Below are 8880 nucleotides of genomic sequence, written 5' to 3' on the forward strand. Positions count from 1 at the left end.
GTCATCAAAACAAATCCTGTGTGGTTCATGAATACAGCTTCTACCTCTGCTTAGATATACCATGCTTTTATCCCATCATTTAGCTGCATTCAATCAGAAATTTAAAAGAAACCAAAACAACAGGACATGAGCCAAAGATGCTAAACCTAATAATAAAACATCCATTCCTTGGAGGTAAAGTATTTTGCCAATAAGTTGAACTATCCTCTGGAAAGTAATCTGCCAAATTTAGCAAAGCACATCTGCAGACATACCTCACCTGTGGAGCACAGTTAGTGCTACTAATTAGGAAGGACGGGGTTTGGTCGGATCTCTGTTTGCTTCGACTGCTAATTGATTCCACGTGTCAGAGCTTTCAGCTGCCAGCCTTCATTAACAAGTAAACATTTGGTCATCTTTCCCCCCAGCCTCTGATCTAATTTTTCAACCCACTGTGCTACTTTCTTCCCTCTCCTCTATCTCAAGACAAGACGCTGCTGGAGGGCTGGAGAAAAGGCTGAAAGAGATTAAAAATTATAAACTACGGGAGAGAAGGAATGGTGTTTGTCTGGGGAAGAAGAACTGACATTGCAACTCGGGAACCACCTTGTTATTCCACAGAAAGACTGTAAAGATCAAGAGTAACTGCTGCTGTGGTTCAGTGTGGTTTTGACACAGTTTAACTATGCTTTCCCGATATTCAAATTGTGCAATTCTGATAATAGGACTCAAGTCTCCAAAACCCTTTCCTGCGCAGAGGTGAGGCATGGACTGGCACTGGAAGGCTGAACAGACGACACTCCACACCTTCATCCACGTCTCTGCCACCACCCTGGGACAATCTGATCTCATTACCCATCTCCCAGTGTCAGGCTTGCAGCCCGCTGCACTCCTCACCTCTCAAAAAATACCAGAGTTCATACAGAAGAGGACAGGGGGGCTATACTGAGGCTTTACCCTCAGATTCATATCCGCCCCGCCAATGGAATATATCATCATACCTAGAAGTGTTTAGATTAAAAGCTTTACATGAAGATGGAAGTAAGATAAGGGACAGCCAGACCTTCTCTTGCAGACACAACTTCAAGCCAACCATTATAAAGTAAAATTGCAGATGCTGTTTTAAATAAATTCTAGATGCTTTTACTAATCAGCGAAAAGACCCATGTTCCTGCTACTGCCTTAAAATTTCAGTGAATAAAGAACTGGTGGTAAAAAGTGCAGACAAACAGCATGGCTGAGGCAAAGAAAACACACCCTTGGGCCATGAGAACTCAGTTGGTCAGGAATCGTCTGCAGAGCACATCTGTTTGTGACCACTCACCCTACAGCAACTTACTTATTATGGCAATAAAAACCACAAAGGCAAGATAAATTAACTCTGTCCAAGAAAAATGGAACTGGCCCTGCACAATCTGCCCAGGAGTTGTACCCAGTTGTACTCGGCAGCTCAAATTCAGGCTCCATTTCCACCTCTGTACTCACGATGAATTACAATTTATTTCACACGCATTCAGCCTTAATGGGATTATTTGCAATGTAAGGTGCAATCAATTTTAGGCCAAAACTAGAGCTCAGAGGCCAAAAATGTCCTCTGTTTTAATTGCATCTGTAATTACTTTATATGACTACAATCCAGCAAATTACCCTGGGGACTCTTACTAATTATTATTACATACCTTACACTGCCAAGTAGAAATACTCACGGAGGAAAAAGACTGTCCCCACCCTCAAAAATATATAAACTAAATAGATAGGACAAGGAAGAGAGGGGAAGCAAAACACTGATGATAACGAAACCACATCAGACTGTTAATTGCTGCACGGTAAGAAGAGTTTGCAGCATCAAGTACCCATTTTCCCTCCTTTTACTTCTGTTTTATTATATAAGACATGAACCAGAGAGGTCTTATGCAATTTGGCAGAAAAGATCAGAGCTCTTTATCCCTTAATCCCAATTACAGACCAATGTGCGTATGTTTTTGTTTCTTTTTTAAACTCATCTGGGTGATATTTGAATAAATTAGAGTAAATGTTTTCATATTAAAAATCTAATCCATTTCCTTGCGGCACCAAGCATCACTAAAACTGTCCTAATCCCCTTCTTCTGAACACCAAACATCATTAGGATTGTCCCATACCAATCTTTACCCGGAGCACTGATCAAGTACTTCTGAAGTATTATATTCATCCCTCTATTTATCTGGCACTAGCCTTTCCTCTGCTCGTAAAATTTTGATATCATTAGTTCTAGTCTTTGAAAGTTTGATATTTTTTTTTTTCCCCTCATGTAAAAATCTCTATTTTCAAACTTCAGTCTTTCTGGTCTGGGGTAAGTCTCCATGATCTCCTTCTATTGCAGTGTATTTATTATTTTTTAGTATTTCCGAGTTTTCACACTCCCAAGAAGTTCCCTCCAGAGCAAGGCTGGATAACCCTGATTTTCTCAACCACCTCTTGTGGACCCATTAGAAATGGGGAAAAAAACCACCCAGAAACCGTACTTATTTTATGATTTTGCTTTGTAGCCTGTGAACAACTTAAACTCGTCTTCTGAACGCGTCTTTAGCTGAGCTTTATAGTGGACTTTCCCCTTTTCAGTGGTTTAAAATACACTTTCCCCTCCCAACCGGGAGCTTTACGCTGAGGGGAACCCTGAGGGGTTTCCTCAGCACCCTGCGGGGAGGAGACCCCCAGAGAGGGGCCCGTCCCCGCCGGGGGTCGAGCTGTGAGGGGACGCGGGGCTGCCCCTCACCCCAGAGGCGCCATTTCCCCTCACAGACCCCGGGGCCGAGACGGGCCGGGCCGCTCCGTCACGGCGAAGCGAAGCGGCCCGGCCCGGCCCCGCCGCCCCCCGCCACAAGATGGCGGCCGGCGGCTTCCCGCGCTCCCGCCGTGCCCCCCGCCGCCCCCACTCACCCCGGCCCGGCCGCCCGGTGCCTCTCTCGCGTACCGGGTCTTTTTCTCTTTAACTCCGGCAACAATTAGTGCCCCGGCGGTCCCGCGGGAGGGCAGGGCGCATGCGCGGCGGTCCCGCTCCGCTCCGCGCCGGCCCCGGCCCCGTCCCCGGCTGAGGCGGCGCTGGGGGCAGGGCGGGACGGGGAACTGGGATGGGGATGGGGACTGGAAGGCGCTGGGACGGGGATGAACTGGGACGGGGCTGGCGCTGGGATGGGGATGAACTGGGACAGGGAGGCACTGGGATCACTGGGACGGGCACTGGAACGAGGCTGACGCTGGGACAGGCAGGCACTGGGGTGGGGGTGAACTGGGGCAGGGCTGGCACTGGGACAGAGACACTGGGACAGATGGGGATGAACTGGGATGGAGCTGGCACGGGGAGAGGAAGTCACTGGGACGGGGAATCACTGGGATGGCGATGAACTGGGACGGAGCTGGTGCTGGGACAGGGAGTCACTGGGATGGGGGTGAACTGGGACGGGGAGTCACTGGGATGGAGATGAACTGCGACGGAGCTGGCACTGGGAGAGGGAGTCACTGGGATGGGGATGAACTGGGACGGAGCTGGCTCTTGGATGGGAAGGCACAGGGACAGGGCTGGTACTGGGATGGGGATGAACTGGGACGGAGCTGGCACTGGGAGAGGGAGGCACTGGGATGGGGATGAACTGGGGCAGGGCTGGCACTTGGGATGGGGAGGCACTGGGACAGGGCTGGCACTGGGATGGGGATGAACTGGGATGGAGCTGGCACTGGGATGGGGATGAACTGGGACGGAGCTGGCACTGGGAGAGGGAGGCACTGGGATGGGGATGAACTGGGGCAGGGCTGGCACTTGGGATGGGGAGGCACTGGGACAGGACTGGCACTGGGATGGGGATGAACTGGGACTGGGCCACTGGCAGGCATGGGTCCGTGGGGCACTGGGAGCGGCGCAGGCGCGGGTCCCTGAGCACAGCCCCATGCCCGGTGCTGGTCTCTGTGAGCCGCTGGGACGAAGCTGGGCACGTCCGTGGGGCATTAAAGCTCATTGAGGGAGATTTGGGAAATGGAGATGGAATCGCTATTACCGCCGGCACCCAGCGGCTCGTGACCGCGACGGACCGCTGCACCGCGCTGCCTCCCTCGCTGATGGATTCGTATGAAATATTTTCCCCTCTTCTCTGCATTTGTTAAACTTGTTTTTCTTCTCATCTGAGAATGTTATTTTCCTTTGTATTTGAATTTTGAAACAATAAAAGAACTGGTGGTAGGTTTTTTTAATGAGGCTTTGGGGGTTTTTTTTTGCCATAGTAAGTGCGGAAGGAGCACGAGCGGGCCCCAAGCTGTGACAACTTAAATGGAATGGGATTTCAGGAAAATAATAAATGAGATTTGAAATGGCTCATTTGAAATAGACATCATAATATTCTTCATCCTTTGAGTGGAGCACATAAAATACCCGTCTTTAAAATTAGTCAGAAAACAAATACATTTTTCGCCTCATCTGCATCAGCAAGTTCCCGTTACAAGCCTAATTCTGCAGATGCTCGTGGCCGGTGTTTAAGCACGTGCCAGATGCAGGTTTACTTGCTAGATCCAGGGGATGGTGAGGAGCCGAAAGAGTTATAAATAACTATACATATTTATTTAGACTCATATTTTGGTTTTAGTTGCATGAATTTAAGTTTTGTTGAGAGATCCCTGTTTTGAGCTTCTCACCCTTTTATCCCACTGCTTTGACCGATTGTTTCAGGACGGAGCCTGCCCTGTGCCTGCCACACAAATTTATCCTTTCCCTCCTCAGAGCTCGTGTACAGGTTGCATTTCCCGTGAGACGTGTCTCCCCACCCTAAATCAGATTTTAGGACTCTCTTTCAGTGCATCTGGGTAGATACCTCCATCCTGAAGGTGTCTTCTCTATTGTATTTAGTTATTCAAACGGAAGTATTGCTTGGAAATATTGCAGTACTATTGCAGACTGATTCTTCCTCTCTGGCCATGCAATATTATTATTATTTATTATTATTATTACCATTATTGCACTGGCGTCACAACTGCTGTCAGTTAAGTCCCTGCAGTTTCACGAGCCCGTTGTGCAGCACCGTGATTGCAGCAGCTCCAGGCTGGGATACACTTAAGTACCAGCACCAGTGAGCCACATGAGCTGGAGGTTTTGACGCAAAACCTGCACTTTGATGAAAAATTAGTGGGGGAGACTCACTCAGTGACGTTCAGACACCGTGAGACAGAAATGAACATTAAATTATACAGCAGGGACCCGGCTGAGGCACGTGCCCATCCCTGCCCGTGGCAGCACCGGCGGCAGGGGAGCGCCGGGCACAGCGACCCACGCTGCTGCAGAGAGCTGGTGGGATCGCTGCCCTGCCGTGGGGGACACTTATGATGATTCAGCCTAATTATTGGTAATAAGATGCCCCAGAATGTCCTTACTGTGGAAATTCCTGCTCTGACACCCCAGGCCACGACGCATCTGGTGCCAAAAGGTACCTGGGTTGAAAATCGTAGCGCCCGCTGGGGAGGATGAGCACGCTCACGGGGTGGTCGCCCTTCCCTAGGTCTTTCACTGCACTGGGTAATAAAACATCGCAGCGCTCCTGCAAAGGGTTGGTGGGGAAGTGGTGACACCCATCACCCAAGAGCAGGCAGATGCCCGTCACCCTGAGAGCAGACAGACCCAAGTCAATATTTCCATCCTACAGGTAGGGAAACTGAGGCACGCTCTGTGCAGGCAGTGGGCTGAGGCTTCACATCACCCCTGCCCCTCCAAGGCACCTGGGATTGTGCAGCAAAAGGAGAATATGACATGGGAATGTCTGTGTTAGTATTTTTTTCTACTTTCCAGACATGTCTCAAATAGTCTCCCTTTTCTCTTGGACAAAACATCGAGCACGGGTGGAATGAGGAAAGAAAAAAGAAAGAGACTCCCAACATGCTCACTGCTGGTGCTGTCCTGCCAGATGTCACCTCCCAAAGCTGCCAAATTCAGGTAAGAATTTCACATAATGCACCCAAAATGCTCGGGAATGAGGCATCTCTCACCTGGATTACAGCAGGCTGTTTTCTGCCATGGGGGACAGCTCTGCATGAACTGTGGCATCCCCCAAGCTGGGGGTGGTGGGAATAAAGATTTTTGATGTTTGGTGCTGCTGTTTTGCTGTTTTAAAACGCTGATTGCTGGGGATTCAGGGACAATGAGTGGATGTGCCACCCCCTGGGCTGGAGACCTCATGGTACTTGAGGGCTTTATAGCCCAAAGCAGCTCTCTTGGGGCAGGGAAGGGGCAAACGTGCTGGTGGGTTGGTGACGGAGGGGTGTGCTCTCAGGATGAGACTTGGAGCATCCCGGATATTGGAGCATCTCAGCTGTCAGCAGCCTGCAGGGATATTTTTGGGGAGTCTCAGTCCTGGGAAAGCAGCAGAGATGCTGGGATCACAGCCAAGATGGGGACACAGGGACCAAGAGAGGCTCGAGGACCCCCAGGCCAGCCCACAGAGCCCACCAGCACCCGCAGGCAGAGAGGCTGAAGGCAACAACCATCATCATCTCAGCCTCCAGCTGGGGCCACGGGGCTGTGATGGGGGCCACAGCTGTTTGCTTGGAGGAGCCCATTCCCACACAGCCCCTGGCCAGCTCAGGGCACAAGGAGGCTGTTGGGAACCCCCAGGGACTTGGCAACTGGAGTCTCCCACCCGTCAGAGGCAGGCGGTGGAGAAAATAGTGCCTTTTGTTTTCTTAATACAAACTTCTATACCTTCTGTAATCAGTGGCAGCAACCCCTTTTCTGTGCTAAATCCTGCTTTAAAGCTCACGTTGCCAAAGGCTGCCTTCGCTGCCTGCCTTAGCGATAGGAGAAGCCCCAGCCGAGAGGGAGCAGGTGAGGGAGTTGGGGTTGGCTTAGCTCAGCACATTTTGGGACAGCTGTAGCCTCCCTGTCACATCCACCCCACGGGAGCATCATCAGGTCCCCTCAGAGCAGGACACATGGGGACACAGCCCCAACTGAGCCGCTTGCTGGTCCTGCTGCCAGCCCTGGGACCTTCCTGCAGGAAGGCACTGGGGTATTCGATGCCCAAGGAAGGGCCAGAGCCCAAAGCTTGGGTGAGGGTTTAATTTTTCACCTTCCTGATGGTTGCAGCTGATGAAATCTCCTCTTCAGGAGGATGATCTCCCCGCGTTGCTCCTACCACATCCTTTCTGAGCCAGTGCCCAGCACAAACTGTAGCTGCATCAGGTGCGTGTGGTGGCACAGTCAGGTTCCTGGCTTTGTTTGTAACTTCACGTGAGCAGTCAGAGATGTGGCAGCCTCAATCCAGCCAAAAAAAGGACTCAGCAGGCTGAGCAAGCAGCTTGCCCTGGGGATGGGGGTAAGGCTGCTGCTGGGCTCACTCCATCACTGCAGCCTCTGCTTAGATCTGGGCCCATTTAGGGGTAAACCGAAGCACATGAGGGTGCAGACCCAAATGTAGCAAGTGCTTAAGCACAGTATTCGTGTCAAGCATGAGAAGAGTCTCAGGTGTTCACTGGGGTTACTCGTGTTGAGGACAAATCCAGCTGGATCACAGCCTCGGAGCAAGGCTTGGTTGAGGTAGTGGGAGCCTGAAGTGCAGTTTAGCAACCCTGGGCTTTGCAGAAGACCCTGTCTCTGGTAGGTGACCAAATTCTTACTAAAATCCAGAAATTAAAATTCTTACTGAAATTCTAGTTCTTTCAAATAGGTGCTCTAGGTGCATCTGTAAATACTTCAGTGATTTTGTGAAGAGCTGCCCCCATAAGGATAAGCCCAAGGCTCCCCCTGATACAGCAGCAGAGACTTGGGCAAACAGGCACTGATCTCAGGCTGCCCAGCTCTTAAATGTTTGTGGGTTTTTTTTTAATTAAAACTTGTTTTTTCTACCCCTCAATAATTTGCTTGCAACAATCAATCACCTGCTTTGAAAATGGCAGGACCGAAAGCAGAAAACTCACAACAATTATATAAAAAAAAAAACACACTAATGCTCTATTCACACACAGAAACCTCCCCGCAGGGTGAGCGCTGGCTCCAGACCTTGGGCATCACCCAAGGTGCTCACACACACAAGCTCGAAGGATTTTTGTCTTTCCCATTGCAGGGAACGTCCCTTACTGCGCACAATGAAAATTTACACCTCAGCCAGAAGTTTTCCATGTACCTCCATCTCCAAAGGCCTGTCTTCAGGTATTTAGGGAAGAAATATTTCTCCCAAAAGGCTCACTAAAACCACGCTCACTTCATTAGGAGCAGCCTTGGCAGCCAGACAGCAAAAGCCAGAGTCACTTTTTAAAGTTTTAGCCTAGACTTTATATCATTTGCAGATTTTCTTGAAGGTATTTTCAGCTAATTATACCCTATTAGCAAACATCTTGGCTAGCCTGGTTTGTTTCTGTACTAAGATTAAGCAGCAAAAGGGATTAGAAATGTTATTATGAGATCCTAAGATGTTAAAGCACTAAATACATATAGCTGAAAAAGGCTTTTCCTTCTAAAGAAATTAAATATCACTTCTGCAGAGCTTTCTCATGCTGCTGTAGTAATACGACATTTGATAAGTCTGAGCCACTCACCAAGCCCTGACCCCTCTTAAACTCTATGGAAATATTTTGTGTTGAAAGCAACTCTTATGCTCTATCACCCTTTCATCTTTTTAATACAGCAGTACAAGTTTCAAATGATCAAATTATACAGAATTACTTGCACCTATGAAGTTAACATCTAGCTGCGAGAACTGCTGTCATAAGTATTGTTAGCAGTTTGAAATTTGCTAAAGAAAAGTTTTTGATAAAGCTGTAACTAACCTTTTTTTTTTTTTCCCCCAGACCAAGTAAGAACTCACAAAGTACATTTTGCCTTTTATTTTTTGGGACATTGCTGGCAGGCAGAGCAGGGTGCTGCGGACATCAGTTCTTCATTCAAAGCCA

The 8880-nt window shown here is 49.2% G+C and overlaps 1 protein-coding gene across 3 annotated transcripts in view; it reads right to left on the reverse strand.

The window, feature by feature from the left end:
• The window catches only part of LOC141935011 (lethal(3)malignant brain tumor-like protein 3), a 51968-nt gene extending 48985 nt beyond the window's left edge, over positions 1 to 2983 (reverse strand). Inside the window, exon 1 of one of the 3 annotated variants that reach the window (XM_074850896.1) lies at positions 2899 to 2983. The gene's annotated coding sequence lies outside the window, so the exon portion shown is untranslated. The remainder of the gene's footprint in view (positions 1 to 2898) is intronic. The other 2 variants (XM_074850900.1, XM_074850899.1) reach the window with 2 other exon arrangements.
• Positions 2984 to 8880: the final 5897 nt, after the last annotated feature.

This window comes from Strix aluco, chromosome 26, assembly GCF_031877795.1.
Source record: "Strix aluco isolate bStrAlu1 chromosome 26, bStrAlu1.hap1, whole genome shotgun sequence".
NCBI lineage: Eukaryota > Metazoa > Chordata > Aves > Strigiformes > Strigidae > Strix > Strix aluco.